The sequence below is a fragment of the Trematomus bernacchii genome, unplaced genomic scaffold (genome assembly GCF_902827165.1).
Source record: "Trematomus bernacchii unplaced genomic scaffold, fTreBer1.1, whole genome shotgun sequence".
Lineage (NCBI taxonomy): Eukaryota > Metazoa > Chordata > Actinopteri > Perciformes > Nototheniidae > Trematomus > Trematomus bernacchii.
Window position 1 is genome coordinate 5,585,471 of NW_022987567.1, and position 19,401 is coordinate 5,604,871.

Genomic DNA, 19,401 nt, shown 5'->3' on the forward strand with positions numbered 1-19,401 from the left:
TTAGCAACATAAGGAATGTAGCTAACGTTGTGGGGTTTAGTCATGGATGTATAAAGAGAGCTATAGATACAGTGTTGAAGGAGTGGCCTTGTCCATTCCTATGAAAAATGCTCAATAGTGCATAGAATAACCTGGGTCTTCCAGGGATCTTCAGGCGATCTTTCACATCCATTGGGCCCATAGAGAATAGGCACTTGCGTTTTTCCCAAAACTAACTCCCAACAACTACGTCACATCCTGTCTCGCCTCAGTCAAATGAATAAAGAGGGTAATTAACTCTGGATTCAGCTATTAGAGAACTTTTCAACTTTTTCAGACCTAATGATTAAATAAGGGCTATTCTAGTATGCAGAATGGGAAGTTGTGACGTCTCTTTCCTAATGTAAGTCAATGGCAAAAAGTATTTTTGGGCCCAATGGCGTACTATGACTGGCACATAAGTTATAGTACCACCGTATGGTCACTAGGGAAATTTCATTTATGCCTGGCACATTACCTTCGGATTCTGGGTTTATTAAAGCATTTCAAGAAATGGTGCTAAATACTGAAAAAAAAAACAATGTGGAACCCACAGCACAAGACCTTTGTTTTTCCGCTGGGCTGTAAATACACTTAAGCAATGAACCAGATTTTCAGATCTCTTCTCCTGATTGGAAGTTCAACCTTGCCACATTTTGTGAGCTAACGATAGCTAGTGAATTGACCGTAATTAAGAAGTTGGTTTAGAACTCTGAGTCCAGCTTAACATTGAAATATGTTGCCATCAACCCCCATTAGGGTTTCACTATACGTACGTTTCTCATGCTTTAGCTCAATTAAATATTGGTCCAAACAAAACTGGCACTAAAGCTAAAGGACCAAAGCAAAAGTCTTACCAGTTAAGGGTCCAGGGTTAAGAAGATCAGAAAATTCATTCTGACAAAAGTTTTTTTAATTTTGACTTAATTTTAGCACGAGATTAGAAGTTCAAACTAACTAAAGTTTCATTTTGTTGATGTTTGCTGTCTTAACTCTAAAGCTCACTCAACTCAGATGAAGTCAAACAGATGGATGGAGGAAGAAACGGATGCAGAAAGTCAACTGTATAACAGCTAGACATGAAAACAAAGACAGGCAGATGTCAGGAGGGTGAGACAGAGCCCTCAGCCATCAGCTCACCAGTTGAATAAACTCCACACATCCCTAAATATTGACTCGGTCGCCAGGACAACAGACATATTTCCTGTTCTTGTATTTTAAAGTTTGGGTTTCCCTGTCTGGAAACGTTGCTGTGAACAATGATGTTATCAGATGAAAATCTGACCGCTGGTGATGCAATATTTTTGTCTACCTTTTTATGTTTTCTTTTGTCCCTCCAGTCTGAGGCAAGTCTGTATGGAACAGTGTCATCTTAAAGGTCACCTATTATGCAAAATCCACTTCTTCATGTCTCTTCTACATCAACATGTGTCCCCTCTTCTTCATGTCTCTTCTACATCAACATGTGTCCCCTCTTCTTCATGTCTCTTCTACATCAACATGTGTCCCCTCTTCTTCATGTCTCTTCTACATCAACATGTGTCCCCTCTTCTTCATGTCTCTTCTACATCAACATGTGTCCCCTCTTCTTCATGTCTCTTCTACATCAACATGTGTCCCCTCTGTGGAAAGAGACCCTGAAAGTTTCAGGAACAAAGATTCTCTCTCTTTTTGTCCTGACCCATTTATATAAAAACCTGTCTGAAAATGAGCTGATCAAATTTGGCCACTTTATGATGTCATAACGATGTTTTGGCTTGTGTAACCATTAGCCAATCAGCAACCAAGGTAACCCCCCCCCCACCTTATCACCTGAATCTCCTCCTAGAGCACCATTGTGTTCTTTTTAACCAAATCTCTCTCAGAGGGGCGTGGGGAGGGGCTCCTTATTTTCATCTAAAGTAACAGACTGAGAATCAGCACTTTTGAAACAGGGCTGAAACAGAGGGGATTATGGGATGCTGCAATAATCTGTTTGGTATTTGGAGCCAAACACTTCAGAGACATGTTTGTATATATCTGAGACCTGTAATATATTGATGAAAAACAGTATACTAGGGGACCTTTAAAGAAAGCTTGAAAGGTTAATGACTCTGCCTAATGTCTTTTCTCTATCACATACACTAAATGCTTTCATATAACTGGTTTTATATTATTTATATTATATGTCCTTCAGAATATCCTTTAAAATAGCCGAGGGGGTGCCACTCATATCTATTACGGTTGAATTAAACATCCATTTAGCTGGTGATCTTTGAAAAACCTGAAAGGCGTTAAACATTACACTTTCTCTAAAGGTCATTTCCATATACATATTTTGTAAGCATCTGGATAAAATAAAAAACGAATTAATTTAGGTAAAAGAAAAGATTTTCAAACTCTTTTCCCAATTCACTTACGAATTATACATTTTAGAAATGCATGGTATGGGTCCGCAGCATTTTGAAACATCCAGATGCTAACTTGTTGGGCAATTTGCACAATAAGCATAAGGGGTCAAAGGGGTAAAAAAAAACTTTAAAAAACAAACTACTTGGTTAAATTAAGTAAAAAAATGGTTTGGCTAAATTAAGTTTTTTAGTTTTTCTATTAAAGTTACAAATACAAGTAAAACTAAGTATTGAACTCGTCCTTCTAGTCTCAGTGTAAGGCATGACTATTTACTTTTACCATTACCATGGTATGGAATTACTATTGGCCGCCTCCAATGAATGCTCATCTTACAGTAGGAAAGAAAATAATAGTGATTTTAGGACTGTGTTTCAGAAGTCTCTCATGGTGTCTAAGTTGCTTAAAATTGAAGTTGAACAGCCTGGATTGTTCCATCTGACGGAATACAAATCTAAAAGTAGTCAGCAAACTCACTGTCTCATGTGTCTGTGAGGTGTATGGATAATCTCCAGATATCCTCTGGGTTTCATAAAGAACTTATTACATTTAATATGATATTCAAGAAATTCCATATCCAGCATAACACAATTACACTTTAATCACATATTGGTGTACAATAATAGGACTAAAGGAAACTCAATGGAACAAGATGGTAATGGGACAGAAGGGAAATATTCAAATGAATGAGGTGTTTTGGAAACATTGCTTTATTTTCTTCTTTATTTTTCTCCCTGGAGTCCTGCACTCTGTCCTGTGGTCCAGCCATCAAGTAAAACAGCTTGGTGCGTGTCACCCATAGTTTTACAAAGAGAAATGGATACAGAGTTGGAGGCAGGGCCCTGTTCATTACTATTAAAGTTGCTTGGTGGCGGAAACTGGTCTGACTCTTGAGTCAAAAATACCCGGGTCATACGGGGATCTTCTCGGCCTAAAGAGCATCTGCACTTGCATTTTCCTTCAACCCCGCCTCCAATCCGGTCTTGACTGGATTTGGCTTTAAGCACATTTTACAACTTTTCCCTAATGATTTAAATAAAGTTGTTAAAGTGTTCATACTTAGTAGTTCATTTGCCTAAAAAAAAAAAAGGCTATGAACCAGCAATCACATGGCTATAGCTCAGGGGGTTTTGGGGTGATCTGAAAATCATGGGTTGAGGAGGTCAGTCAACATGACAACACAAAGAGAACCTGATACAGCGTTAGAGGCGGGACCCCGTTCATTCCTATGAGAGTTCATCAATGGCGCATGAAGCCAAATTAGCCCGACTCTTAAGAACAAAAGCAACCTCCAGTTTTATGACAATTAAAAGCTTCAGACATTCACCAGTTGGTTATCTACTGACGTATTTTATGTCGTAAACAAAGAGTGAATTTACTAATCTCAAGCTTGTGTTAACCACAGATTTCATTTCAGGCACCTGACCCGAATCACATTCCAAAAGACGTTGACATTGAGACAAGGGAACATTGTGGAAGTGTTACAATTCTAACGTATTCCCGGGTTTTAGGACTCATTCCTGCACCACTATAGTGATTCTAATGATGACCTTCTGACCTCATCAGACGGGTGATACAGTCTGAGGGTCTAACCTGTTCACAAAGCTGAAGCACACACTGAGGGTTGTGCGTCGGCTCAGCTGTCCTCCTGCATGGAGCTGCTCGCTGCAGCAGAGCGGCAGCAGCTGCTGATTGGCAGCTCTAATGACATGCAGCGGTATTCAAACCAGGAGAGGAAGAGCTGTGATTTGGACAGGTGCCAACAGTTCTCTCTTCTTTTCCTCTCCTTCTCTTCCTCCTCTCCTTTGTCTCTCCTATTTTTTTCTTACCTTTACATCACTCTGTCTTCCCTCCACTCATCCTCACCTCCACCTTCCCTTCACTATGTCTCTCCTTTCCTTCTTTCCTATTTTCTCCTGTTTCAATTTCTACCTTTCTTTTTTCAGTGTCATTTTTTAAATACCTACCATGTTTTTCACACATTATATCCCCCCTCCATTTCCTTTTTCTTACGTCTTCTTTTCCATCTCTTTCTTTTTCCCTTTCCTATCAGCTTATTTCTATTTTTCAATCCCATCTTTTCCTGTCCTTTTTTCTCTCTTTTCATGGTTTCATTCTATTTTCCTCATCCATCCATCTCCACCCCTCCCCTCTCCCTTATGTGTGTGTGTTGCTGACAGCTGCAAATCATTAGTGTAGCAGGTAGATACACACACACACACCAACCACTTTACGCACACAGACACACACACTGCGGACAGACACACAGCTGCACCTGGCCTATTGCGTACAGTGTGCGAGTAAGAATGAGTATGCAGAGGCGAGGATGACAGAGATAAATAAACATTTTTATAAAAACATTTCAAATGTGCTTATTTTTAGGCGAACACATACACACACACGCTGTTGCACACATATGCATGTTCAGACACAGGCTGTAACCTCTGTGTAGTTAAGAGACCAAAATGGGGTGAGATTGATGTTGCTACCCGCCACCAGAGACTCCTGCACACACCCCGCCACGCACAGGAAACACACACACACACTCTGTAACTGCTGACGTCTACATTTCCATTGTGGAATTTATGCTAAATATGCATATCTTAATTGCAATATCTGAAATAATTAGCAAGTGTATTTTTCTCGCACTTTTGTCCGTGTACGAGCTGAGCAAACAGTGCCGTGCTGCGGGGGGCACCATATTAATCCAGTCCTGTTTGCTAATTGTTATCAGAACTGAGAGCCAGTGGCTAATAGACGGAAATGTAATCCTTCCGTTCTTCCTATGTCAAAAAGTAAAATCAAAGTGAAACACGAATGGAAGGAAAGGAGGGACGGAGGTAGGAAAGGAACGATGGATAGGAAAGTTGTTAAATAGTTGAAAACATGAATGACACAACAATATTAACTTCAGCGTCATCATCAAAGGTCTTAAGGGGAAACTGAATAAAAAGAAAATAGGAAAAGTGTGAACAGAATTAAAAGGATATTATTGGCGGAGGAAGGATGGATTGAAGGGGACGAGAAGGTTTAGGATGGAGTAAGGAGGTAAGGACGTATCATCATTTTGACAAAGAAGGAAAATAGACTTTGGGATTTTAGCCTTTGCAGACCATTTACATGCACTATGTAACTTACTGCAGGAAAGAGGAAACCCCAAAAATCACAATAGGGCCTCTTTAAGGAATGTAGGTTAACAGGAAAAAGGGGGAAATATTAGCAATCAAGGGGAAAGGGACACGAGAAGGAGTATGGATTGAAAGGGATACAACTTTTAAGATGGAAAGAGGGAGTTAAGGGGGTTTCATCATTTTGACAAGGTAGAAGGAAAAGCAAAAAGGAAAACAAATTTGGAAAAGGGAAGATGTGTAAACGGGAGGAAAAATTGGGGTAAAATATGAAATAAAGATTAGATACGTAAGGAAAATACATAAAGTGACTATAGAGAAAGATTCCTTTGGGTATGCTTATACACACATAAAAAACATTTTAGAAATATTAATTTCAAAGAAGATTTGAGATGAATAATTGAAAAGGGAACAACATTCTTGAAGTCAACAACAGCTGCTGTCTCCAAAAGGAGGAAGGAGGAACCACGGAGGGAAGGAAGGACAAACATTTTTAATTTTTGATATTTCAGAAAAGAAAATCTAAAGATGTATTTAAAAGAAACAGAATTTCAGGAATATAATATAAGAAAATATCAAAATATTACAGATTCTAATTGCACATTTTTAGATTATTTAAATGTTATGAAAGAATTATACCTTTTTTCTTTTTATCCATTGGTCGGATTAGCTGTTTGGTGAACCATACATTTGGTTTAAATGTATCAGAATCAATGACTGTAATTAATCATACATGGCTTATTAATATTTCTGTACTTCATATATATGGAAGATGTTATCTCTACCTGAATATGAAAAGTAGAGCGTGATTTAAGCCTCTTAAGACACTTCATGGTTTCTTAAAATAAAATACAAAAGAATTAAAGTCACAGGTACAGAGAACGCACTGAAAGGAGTTAAAATGGCACTTGAAATCGAGTCGAAAACATTTCAGGCAAGAAATAAGCCATGCAGTTTCTGATTCGGTCTCATTTGATATTGGCAGTAAGTTTAAACGCTTGAGTTTCCAATGGCGCCAATTTGTAATGTATTGTGGGATGGGTCTTTCGATCTTAAAAAAATAATCCTTTAGACTCATGCCTTTGCATTCAAACCCGGGTCTTCACGGGCCGCTAGCTCTACCAATTGAGCTATAATATGACCCATGTGTTTTTTGGTTTATTTCCAAGTTTGTTGGCTTGGTGAAACGCTAATGTAGGGAATTAATTGTAAATTCACTTCTGGAACCGAAGCTGCTTAAAAAGTGGACGCCCTCTGTTGAGCTCTATAAGGACCCTAACTGCAGTGCATTATGCATATAAGAAAGCTTAGTGACTTTCAGATGTCATCATTTGAATGGACCTTTAGTCAGAACCTACACGCTGATGCAGCTCTGATCCACTGTTCTGCTCTAAATGATTATTGGCTGTTAGGCTGCCATGACAACCGACCATCCCCCTCAAACCAGAAGGCCCGGGAACAATGTTTCTGTTATAGAGATGCAGAGCAACGCTTCCTCCATCCGATTACAAGTTAATGGCTGTTTTACATGGTCACCAGCAGCCTGGTTTAAGGTGTTCGGGCCTCGCGGGGCCCCCTTCTGCTCAGGCTCCATCCCATCAGTCCACCTTAACAGCACTCTGCCTGGCACTCAAACCAGCTTTGTTTACTGACAGGATTTGGCAGTCAGCCATTTTGTTTTTGCACATTTACATAAACACCAAATGGTGCCTGTTTCCTGTGTGTGTGTGTGTGTGTGTGTGTGTGTGTGTGTGTGTGTGTGTGTGTGTGTGTGTGTGTGTGTGTGTGTGTGTGTGTGTGTGTGTGTGTGTGTGTGTGTGTGTGTGTGTGTGTGTGTGTGTGTGTGTGTGTGTGTGTGTGTGCAGGGGCCACAGCAAGTTCCCTCTGTAGTCGCTGCAGATGAAAATCGCAGGCAGTTTGAGATACATTAAAGCGCGGCGGCTGCCTGGACGCCATTTTCCCGCAAAAGCCGATGAACTTGACACGAATGCTCACAAGCTGCAAGTTCATTTCTCCGTACCTTAATTTAGTTGATTACTAAATTATGCAATGACCCAGCCAAAGACATCAAGGGGGGGTATGTGTGTGTGTGTGGGGGGGGGGGTGTTTAGCTGCCAGTGATTTTTCCAGAATTGTCCTGTTTTTAGAAATACTTCCTGCTCGCCGCCACCCCGGGCTAAACATGTGTGCCAGGCAGCACAGCAGAAAATAAATGATGAAGTTCCTCTCGGCCCCTCCCCTGCAGTGGGCTGTAATATAACCCTCATACATCAGGTGGACAGGGATACATACCATAACAATTTACATGTTCAGTATTATTAATTTCACCTCTTAAAGCAGCGTATGCACAGACATAGGAAGTGAATCTACTGCGTTCTGCATTAAATGTGTAACATTAAACCAAATCTAACTGCTTTTACTGGATGGATGAACAACTTAGTGCAGTGTCTCTTTAAGACTCTCGTTACTTGTGGTATGGTGTGAATACACTTGCTTTTTGCAACCTATCTACCTCCCCCTTGGTCTACTGGGGGAAATTCCTGTGTTTTTCAACCCTAACTTCCAACGTCTTGCTCTTTAAACCATGTGACCTGACTTCAGTCTTTGCTCATGTCATAAAGGACTACAGTCGCCGTTATTATGTTCTCATATTCCTTCTTTAAGCGGTGTAACTGGCCCCTTCTGTCTTTATCTTAAAGGATCCCTTTTTAAATCGTCTGATATATCGTAAAAAGTCAAACAAATAAGAGAATCAAAGTAGCAAGTGATAAAGTAACAACAGGAAGCAGTTGAAGTGGCATTTGTAAGATAGATAAAGTGCAGAACGTTTTCTTTCTGAACTTTGCAATGCAAGGTTCTATACTGTAAAGTTCATTGGTTGGGTTTTGGCACAGTTTATAATTTCCGTCATTCATTCATTTTATTTTCTGTAAACTTTATTTTCTGTAAACTTTATTTTCTACGTTTCTAGACCTCTAGTGGCTGTAGTAGTTATGACGGGAGCGTAGCAGAAAATCAGGTCACGACGTATAAAATGTAATGAATGGAGAAGGTTGTTATGGAAGTAAAGGTCAAACAAACACAGGACTCTCATCTGGTAAACCGCTGTCTGTGTCCCAAGTGAACCTAGAGGTCAACACTAACTACACCATCCGGGTAGTCATGGTATATTTTGACATACTTCCCATTGGGACGCACTTAGGCACTCAAAATAGCACATTTAAGTACAGAAGTTATGCAAATGTAGACACAGCAAAAGTAGAAATATCCTTCCTTCTCTCCTTGCATCCTTCATTCTTCTCTTCCTCAGACTTATACACTTCCTTTCTTCCTTCCTTCCTCCTTTCCTTCCTTCCTCCTTTCCTTCCTTCCTCCCTTCCTCTGTTTCCGCTCTGATGACGACTCCCATCTCTTCAGGCTGTAATTAAGCAGCTCTGCCTCTGTCTCTGCGTTCAGTCATGGGTGGCTCATTGTGCGCATGGATTCCTCTGCAACGCTTAATTGGCTAAACATTGTTTATCCCACTTAGTTTTTCCTTCTCTACTTTTATTCTTTATATTAATATTATTATTAATTACAACCGCATTATCACCCCCTCCTCCCTTCGTTGTCCTTTTTCTTCAGATTATTTTCCATCTTCACTCTTCACGTCTTTAGTATTTTATCTGTTTTTGTACCTTTTGACCGCTTTCTTCTTGGGTTTTTCATGTTGAATCTGCTCTCTTTTTTTGCGTTCTCTCAGTTTCTCTGTGTCCTCCTCTCATCTGGCTGTGTTCCAGATCCAGCAGGGTTTTAGCCCGTGGTCCTAATTGTCAGGACGAGGCTAGATCCTGTATGAGACGGCCATATGGTGCCTGGCTCAGGGGCGATCTCCCCGGGCATTTTAAGGTGAATGTTGTGAAACGGCCACATTGCAAAAGAACATTTCTATAAATATATACTTCATACATGAAGTGTACTTGGACTCATATTTGCAGTTGAAGGAAACATGGATGGATTACTACAAGGACAGCTCTAGGGGCCCAAAGCGTTAGGCAGAGTTTCTGTTAGCTGGTAATTACCGGACTGACCGGTAAAATATGCTGAAATCTAAATCTCTCCGTTCAAAATGTTCGATCAAAAAAGATTTCCCCTTAGCGCAATACCGCATCAGTTGCGCCACTTATGTGACAGACAAGAAGAGTCAATACGCTACATGCACAGTCACTTCCTTTCTAATGTCTGACATTTAATGTGGAGAAAGAGATTTATCCTCCTAAAGGGGACATTTTGACCCCTCATGTAAACATTACATTACATGTTACTTGTTAGACGCTTTTATCCAAAGCGACTTACATACATTCAGTACTGTGGACAATCCCCACAGGAGCAATTTGGGGTGAAGTGTCTCAGGGACACAACAACATGCTGACTGCAGTGGAGTTTGAACCTGTGCTCCCCTGATCCGAACACCAACGCTCTAGTATCCACTGCGCAACACGCCCCCAAATGCACAAATGCTTAATGCTGCGCTATACTTTTGCCGCCACACCCCCGTTGCCAAGCAACTCTTATAGGTGTCCTTTGATACGCAGGAAGTCATATCATTAACTAGAACTAGCTAGATCTGATCGATATGGACATAAACGCGAGTGAAATATAACCGGACGCGAGAGAGAGAGATCAGAGAGCAGATCAGCTGCTGCTGACGTAGACACGCAGCTCTGCATGATCACAGCTCCGCCCGCTGGGACGGACCGGTGAGCGGAGCAAAACACACACTTCAAGTTAGACCTAACACACTTAGCTAGTTTATCTACCTCTGGCGAACATGGCGAATACAGTCACTGTTGTATCTGTGTCTGTATTGATTGATTGATTGATTGATTGATTGATTGATTGATTGATTGATTGATTGATTGATACATATTTATTATTCCTGTGTGATTATCCAAAGTTACTGTACACTTTTGAATAATGTAGTTAATCTACTATAATTAGTTTGTTTAATATAGAGTTGTTATTTATTGAGCTTTAAAACAAATTCATAACAAAGAAGACCTTTGACCGGCACTTTTCTCATTTTGTCTGGAAGATTTCAACTTTAACGGACACGTTGACGGAAACTCTGACGTTAAGGCCCCCTTCTTGCCGTCACCTGCAAAATATGACTGAAAGAGACAAATCGCGACTACAAAGAGAAGCAAAAGAACCGCAGAGATACTCAAAGACTGACTTTGAACAGGCTTAACAACCACTAAGAATTACAAAATGACTAAAAATGGCAACAAAAACACACAAAATTGTACAAAAAGAATCCCAAAATGACTACAAAAAGACACCATGACTACAGAAAGACAAGAAAATGACTACAAAGAAACGGAAAACGGACACAATGACCAAAAAAAGAGGAAAAATTACTACAAAATAAACATTGTAATTATTATTTTGTTACATAAAATATAACTGATATATTTTTGTCAATAGGTTTATATATTATTAGAGTTATTTTCTTTTACTTTCACAAAACACCTAGCTAAGAAAAGATGCTCTAATACGTATTATTGTTTAAATTTGCCTTTTAATTTGTCTTAGTTCAACCTAAAGCAGCTGTTAGTTTGTGCTGAAGAAAACTTCATAAATAAAGTTTGTTCTCCACTGTGAACTCCGAAAACTTATTTCAAAGGTTTGTTAGAAAATAAAATATGTGTTACCTATTCTTTAATGTATGCATGTAAGCTGCTCCACATGTTAACGGTCAGCAGTTCAGCTATGCCAATATCTGCACACACGGCGTCACCCTGCTAAACCATCAGGGAACACAACCCGTTGGCCACTGACACACACACACACACACACACACACACACACACACACACACACACTGTCCAACATGATATCTTCCTGTGTGTGAGTGTATAGTCCACAGGTAGGGGTTGTGGTTGCCAGTATGTGTGTGTGTGTGTGTGTGTGTGTGTGTGTGTGTGTGTGTGTGTGTGTGTGTGTGTGTGTGTGTGTGTGTGTGTGTGTGTGTGTGTGTGTGTGTGTGTGTGTGTGTGTGTGGACATTAAAGGTCCCACTGGGAATTTAGGATCCAGCTGCTGATTTCAGAACAAATGACATCTGCTTCTCCACACACACACACCACCACCACCAAGAGTATATAGAAACACACATGCACGTGCTAACTGGTGATGTGACACACACACACACGCAGACACACGTTGGAGCAGATGTAGTGTGGGCCTGAGACACATGCTCGCCCTCCTCCACTCAGGTGCTGAGAGAGCAGAGGATGTCACACAGAGAGGAAACTTATCCCCTAAATAAAAGATGTCTTTACTGACTGAACACTATTTATGTTCTTTGAGAAGTTCTGAGGAATTATGAGGACAAATGCAGGGAGGGTAAATCATTTAAGTTAGATGATTTAACTACATATAGCCAAATATTAGGTATAACTTAGAGAGGAGTTACATTGTGTGTTGTACATTGTGACAGCTGATTTGAAGCCTTGTCACAGATAAACGTAATCAAGTTGATGGAATATTTTTACTAAAAAACAGCCAAACTCAAAAGGACGGTTAAAAGAAATTACAAAAGAATTTGTTTCTGTGGCTGTAAAACGCAACTAGGCCCAAACTCAACCAACAACAGATACAACTTGAAAATATGTATTGCTAATATTAACTTGAGCAATCAAATGGTTTCCGTGTTCTCAAGTAATTAAGGATTTTGGATCTTCAGACAGAAATAAAAAAACTTCAAACATCCCTTTTGGACAAAATGTTATCTAAATGTGATTATTGGGTGTTTTAGGAATATTATAGGGTTGCTATTGTCTGAATGTTCTCCCAGAATTCCTGCACCATGCATTATCGTTGTGTCTAGTTGCAGGAGCGGGTTATTTTATTTCTATATATCCTTTTTTTTAATCTTCAGACAGGTATGGTTTGAATGTGTTTTAATGTTTTTAATTCATCCATTAATGGTACTTTTTTTAGCAAAAAATGATATTTTTGTGTTATATTTTGCCTTTTTTGTGAATTGAGTCTGCATTATGAAGCTGCGTGTTTTGTATATTCATGTTTCATTCATGGTAAATTCTTGCATATCCTGTTTATTTATCCATTTATCTGTGACTTTCTGTTTGTGTAAGAATGTGTGTGTGTGTGTGTGTGTGTGTGAGGGGGGGGGTCAGTGGATCAGAGTGGCAGGTGCAGGGATCGCGGCAAAGCCCCCGGGCCGACTGCGGGGCTCGAACGCTCGCTGCGGCGATTAATCACCCGGCAAAATGCTTCTGACGTGCGGAAGAGGGAACGAGGGGAGCTTCATGTCTCTGCACCCTTCACTGATCGTGTGTGTGTGTGTGTGTGTGTGTGTGTGTGTGTGTGTGTGTGTGTGTGTGTGTGTGTGTGTGTGTGTGTGTGTGTGTGTGTGTGTGTGTGTGTGTGTGTGTGTGTATGTGTGTGTGTGTGTGTGTGTGTGTGTGTGTGTGTGTGTGTGTGTGTGTGTGTGTGTGGGTTACACAGCACTGAGTATCTGGGATGGAAATGATTATGGTCTTCATGAAAACAGCTAAGTAGATTGTCACTTTGATTCCAAAAATCCAGTTTCACAACTTCTCTCATCGTAATTTCGTACGCGCTATTTGGACACGGGGTCTAAGGTGATTACAATACTTCCTACGAAGGAGAATTATGTGTAAACTACATTTCTTGGCAACCGATCTAATCGTTTTTGAGACATTCCCCTCTAAACCCAATATGTCAACCCATTGTTTGCGCTAAAGGTCTGTACCAAATGTCTGTAAATCCATCCAATGCTTCAGTCGAAGAGGACTTCTCAATGGACTTGGCGATCCAAAGAGTCACAAAGTAATGTTGTATTTGGCAACCAGACACTTATAATACCGCAGACATTAGGATTCTCTCCAGAGAACGATGGAGAGGAAACAAATGAAGGAATGCAGAGAAAACACGCTGCTAACTGAATCTGTATTTGTATCATTCTGTCAGCCTGATGAGTCGATACAGAAATATTACTGTTGATGAGAACCATCAGTCTTTGCATATTATTTGTCCTTTATTAGGTTACAGCAATATCCCCCCTCTCTCCCTGTCTCTCTTCTGTCAAAAGCATCCAATGAGCCCAAAAACATCCACAGAGAAAACAATATATAAGAAGATGTATCCAAACATGGCAATATAAACAGATTAGACAAACGAGCCTAGACTGCAAAATATACAAAATATATTCTGTTGACAGCAAAAGATCTAAAAAATGATTTAGCCATTACAGATCCTTATAACCGGGTCCAGCCTGTGAATATCAGTTTAAGAAGTGTTGGTTGTTTTTCTTCCTTTGAAAAGTAGTTAGCTTGAATTGGTTTACAGATTTAAAGTTTGAAAGCAGCACAATGATTGGCTTTTGGAGTTTGTGGGAAAATGTACATAAAAAGCCCATAATAGAGTGCCACAGTGACGCGTCCTAAAACCTGGAAGTAAACTCCTTCCGGTTCCTTTGACATAAACGCAATGCAATTTCTCCATAGGATTTTGGAAAATAGCTGGAAATAAGGTCTGTGGTTGAGACACATTTAAGAGACGGATCACAGCCGGATAATATCCACATGTCTACCCTACTTTTATAATTTTCGAATCATAAATCTAGTCGCCAGAAGCAAAATGCTAACGTTCTGCTATAAACGAACTACAGCAGGGTCGCTGCTTCAACGTCACGCCAACTTAAGATCCATATTCAAAACTACAGATTCTAAATGGTACAGGTTGAAGCGTTTGTTTGAACAGTTTGCAGGAGGCAGGTACTTGCTTTCAAGCAGAACACGGGGAAACACAAACTTAGCGGGAGTGTTTACGTGTTCGGTGTAATGACGTAAAACGGCCTGGACAACTTCTGTAGTCCTATTCAGCCACTTGGTAACAACCATCGTTTTTCAGACATATCAACTCTTCAGAAATCACCACTGCTGATGGATTTAATGTCGTAGAACAAAACGTGATCCGTCTCTTCAATGTGTCTCAACCACAGACCTTATTTCGAGCTATTTTCCAAAACCCTATGGAGAAATTGCATTGACTCTGAGACGAGGGAACCGGAAGTGGTAAAATGCTAACTCACTTCCGGACGCGTCACTGTGGCACTCTATTAGGTGATGTAAAGCAGCTCAGCTTCATTGATATTGCTGCGTGTTGCTTTAAGTTGTGGTTTTATAAAACAATATTCAGGAATATACTGCATATGAGCACAACAAAAGGAAAGATAATAACGCTTTTAAAATGTGAAACTAACATATGAAACACATATGCATTTCTAAATTGTGATATTGGGCATTACTAAAGAAATGTGACTGACTGATTGACCAAGTCCTGAAAACACATTGTTAGAGACCTGTCAATCACAAGGTAGCCACCCTTAATTGATCAGCTATTTGACTCTGAATAGAGCATGATTTACTAAATTAATATAAAGCTTTAATTAATTAGTTTTGAAAGTAGCGATTGAGACCATAAACTCATCAGCAACATGTTTACTGTGGTTATAAATCAAGTAAAACGTAGGGACTTGTTTTCATAGACTTCTATACAATTTGGCAGTGGCGAGCCGTGACTTTTATACCTAGAGTTACTATAGCTGTCCCTCTGTGAATGTACAGAGGGACCAACAAGCTCTCCCGTCTTCACAGTACCGCAGAGACCATTTAACCCTTCACATTCCAACAGAAACTGAACAGGCAGATTCGAAGGATTTATTTCTTTGGAAATGTTATTTTAAATACAATTAAATCAAGTTATTTTTTCAAATATTATTTTTTAGAATATCTTTTAGAGGGCCCTGACGGCTCGCCACTGCAATTGGGCTTCTTCTAGTAATCTGTGGATATTCACAATATATATGTAAACCACTTTGCCATTGACCTTATTTTTCACAGAGGTTGCAGCTTGATAGTGTCAGAAAGAGAGACGTCAAGAAAAAAAACACTTGTATTGTATTGTTTGGTATTTGAGTCGTAGTAAAGACAGTAAGAAAGAGGGATTGTCTGTGCTGGAGGGATAAGGGAGAGGAAGAATAGTTTTGTTTGGGTCTCAGCTGGCAGAGTACTGTGTGTGTGTGTGTGTGTGTGTGTGTGTGTGTGTGTGTGTGTGTGTGTGTGTGTGTGTGTGTGTGTGTGTGTGTGTGTGTGTGTGAGATAGAGAACAATACACACACCTATATCAGTACTAAGTGAAACTGCCCTCCAAGGTTAGCATTTACATAACGATCCTCTATAGGTTTGATTTATCGCTTCAAATTCGCATTTCCACAGTTTTTCGGTTGTTGTTTTTTTCCTTTAATCCCCGAGGAGTAGCAGTTTACTTATCCGCTGTCCTTAATAGAGGGAGCAAGGCACCAACACAGCCCGGGTGAGAGTTCGATTCCCTGTGGGGCCACACATTCTGAAAATGAGCGTTAACTGTCCAGCTAAATGGGACAAAATATTATAAATGTTTAATAATAATACATTTATAGGGACCCTCAGGGGATGAAGGGTGCAGAGGGAGTTGGAAACGTATGAAGAATTAGGTTAAAGAAGAAAGCATTTAAATAAAAAGTCTTCAGAGCATCGTTGATAGCATATCCTGTGTACATTACTGAAAGCATTAATGTTGTATCTATAGAGTATAATGTATCAATAACGATGTGCTGAAGGATACTGTGCAAGTACAAACGTTCTTAATCAGCGTTTCCGCCAGGGGGGGCGTCTTGCCGTCATTTGACGCCCTTATTTAGCTCGGAACGCCCTGAACTCGACCCGAGGGCGTCCAACAAATTATAATTCGAGAGAAGATCGAGAGTTTTTATCGCTTGAAATTACGAAAAGGAAAAAGGACAAGGACATCCCTCTGTTGGAGGGGCAAAGGAGTCTGGTGGGATTATTTTCGGAGTATGCCTGCTACAGGACAACACGGAAAGTGCGCGATTTGGACGCGATGAGCGGGGGGTTGCTAGTGGAGCACGCGCGTGAGCTGCGAGCGCCGGAGCCTCGCAGCGGCGAAACTGAGGCTCCGTGGTAAACTGTTGTAACATGAAGAGCCGTTTGGGAGCCGAAACAGCCAGAGCTTCATATGCCCCTTTCACACCAAGGCTTTTCCCGTTCTAGCTCCGTGCTAGAGCTTTTCTGGTTCGGAACCGGTTCTTCGGTTCAGCTCCCGCTCTGTTCACACCGCTCAGAGCCCGACTGGTGCTGCGTCATTGCGTAATCATTTGCATCATGACGTAACCCTGCTTCATAAAGCCAAACCGCGCGGAAACCCCTCACATCGACAACAACAACAATGGCCGATTGTATTGAAGCGCTACTCGTTTTGGTTTTGCTCTGTCGAAACGAAATGGGACGACTTTACTACCAACTTTACAGTCGTTACATGCTACATTCAAAGGTTCTTACACAGTGACACAGTGGGCCAAAATAAAAAAATCGGTACTAGTCGAGGGCCGGACTGGTTCAAAACGTATTGAAATGAACTTATTGCACATATTAAACCTGGAACTAACAAAGCTTAAATTATTGCCTATAAAAACAACATTACACAGGGTTAGGCTTTTTGTTGTTGTTAGAGGTTGATCCCACCCCTGCGCCCGCCTCCGACGTAAGCGTGGCGTATGCGGTTCTTGCTTTCTACACCGACAACCTTTTGGTGCTTGAAACGAACCGGATTCCGGAGCGGTTCAAGCTCCAGCTCCGAACCGCGTTGGTGTGAAAGGGGCAATAGAGAGCCGAGCCAAATGCTCCGGCTCACTAACGTAAAGAGATAGTATCTATAAGGGACGCCTCAATTCAAAATTCAAGCCCCCCCTCCCTGCTCTCGGGGTGGACACCCTCTCAGCCCTGGTCTGACGGGAACACTGTTCTTAATATAAAAACATCTGGAAGGAAAATTCATGGCAATATTTTAGATTTGCATACACTGCTGCTCCAGAATTTGAATATAAGCAAAACATTTGAATGATTTCAAAATCAAACCAACTTCAGAGCAGCACATCTGTCGTGCTTCATGTTGTAAATCCATATGAGCAGGGGGTGACAGTCCTCATGTGAAGCTAATGGCAGATGAAAGGAAGCAGCTGGAGACACCTGCGTCCCAATTCCATTTGACATACTAATACTATAGATTATGTACACACCAATCATAAAATATTCTTAAGAAGTTGTCATTCAAAAGACTTGTGTGTGTGTGAGCAGCTTTTATATGTGCATTACATGTTGGTGGAATGATGTACATCAACATCACACTCAAAAATAAAATGTAGAGAGTAGTAAAGGAATGAGTCATAAAAGCCGGAAATTAGTTACGCTTCTATGTTAAAAGCGATGGTTGCTAACTAATTGACGTCATCACGCCGAATGATAAACCTCAGGACTTTGTTATTTTTCAGTGCCATACATAACGGTTATTTGGAACATGCTCTTAAAAGTATACACTATATACACTATGGTTAACATTTGGTGAGGTCCTCGGAAAGATGATGATTTGGGGTTTCTTGGTTAAGGTCAGCGAAACAGGAAGCAAACTAAATTGTTGCTCAAACAACTACTGTAAGGCTGTTTGGGGACTGTTGGACAGTTTGTATAAGTGCAGTTGGTAGCAACAGGTCTAATTTGATTTAAAAGAAATTGTGCCCTGGTCCAGAAAACACAAATTTGACTATAAAACCACCAAAATATCCCACACACAGACTTTTATTTTGAAAGTCTGAGTAAAAGAACATAGTAATACAGCAAGTCTGGTGCAGGCTATTAGATTCAGCATAAAGTCATAATTGATCATGGCAATGACTCGACGGAAAGACATGACGGACTACATACTGGTCCCCGACCAATCATACTCATCTTGCAGGCATGATGTCATTGAGAAGGCGGAGCTATGAACAGACTTGTCTCACATTATTTTTACTTTGAGGCCGATCAATAAAACATCATTCACTTTCTTCTTTCCCTTACTCATTCATGTGACATCTACGAACTCATTCACTCTCATTTGTTCATCCATTCATTCATTACCTTTCTCTCTCATTGCATTTATTCATGTTAATGTTGTTTTTCTTTAATATGCATGTTGGGTGCATTCGGTGTGGTTGACTTCAATCAAACATTTTAATTAAATGCCTTTGATCAGCAGTTTAATGAATTCATCTGCACGTTCGTACGCTCGTCGGTTCCATACTCTCCCAGTCAGCGCCATTTAAATCTTTCAGCCGTGATCTGTGCAGGTGTCTGACATAACTATCAAACTCACCTCAAAGAGAATATCACACACACACACACACACACACACACACACACACACACACACACACACACACACACACACACACACACACACACACACACACACACACACACGAACAATGTCAGCCTATGATACGATGGAGTCCAATCCAATCACACTAATTTGAGACAAACAAAAAATAAGAAAATAACTTGTGGCGTCAATCGAATTATGATTAATCACAATTTATAATACAAAAATGAACTTGATGTAATGTGTCTTTCTGGGAAGTGTGGTGTTGTAATAAAGAAATTCATGAAAAACTAGATTAAAAAAATCAGGTATAAAAATTGCTTAGCAAGGTTTTGATGATTTCTGAATTATTAGCATAAAATCCAGCAATTTTCCGACACTTAATTTAGGCATTGGAGAGCCGCTGTCATGGAGAGCCGCTAGGATCACCCTCTGTATAATAATAATAATAAATATCATACTGCGAGCACTATCTTCCTACAGTGGAGACCATGGGTGTTTCTCAATGTCTTCCTTGGTAGGACATGTCTTCCGAGTCAGGTCCATCAGAGTCAGGCAAGAATCCTTCCTGGCATTCGGAGAAC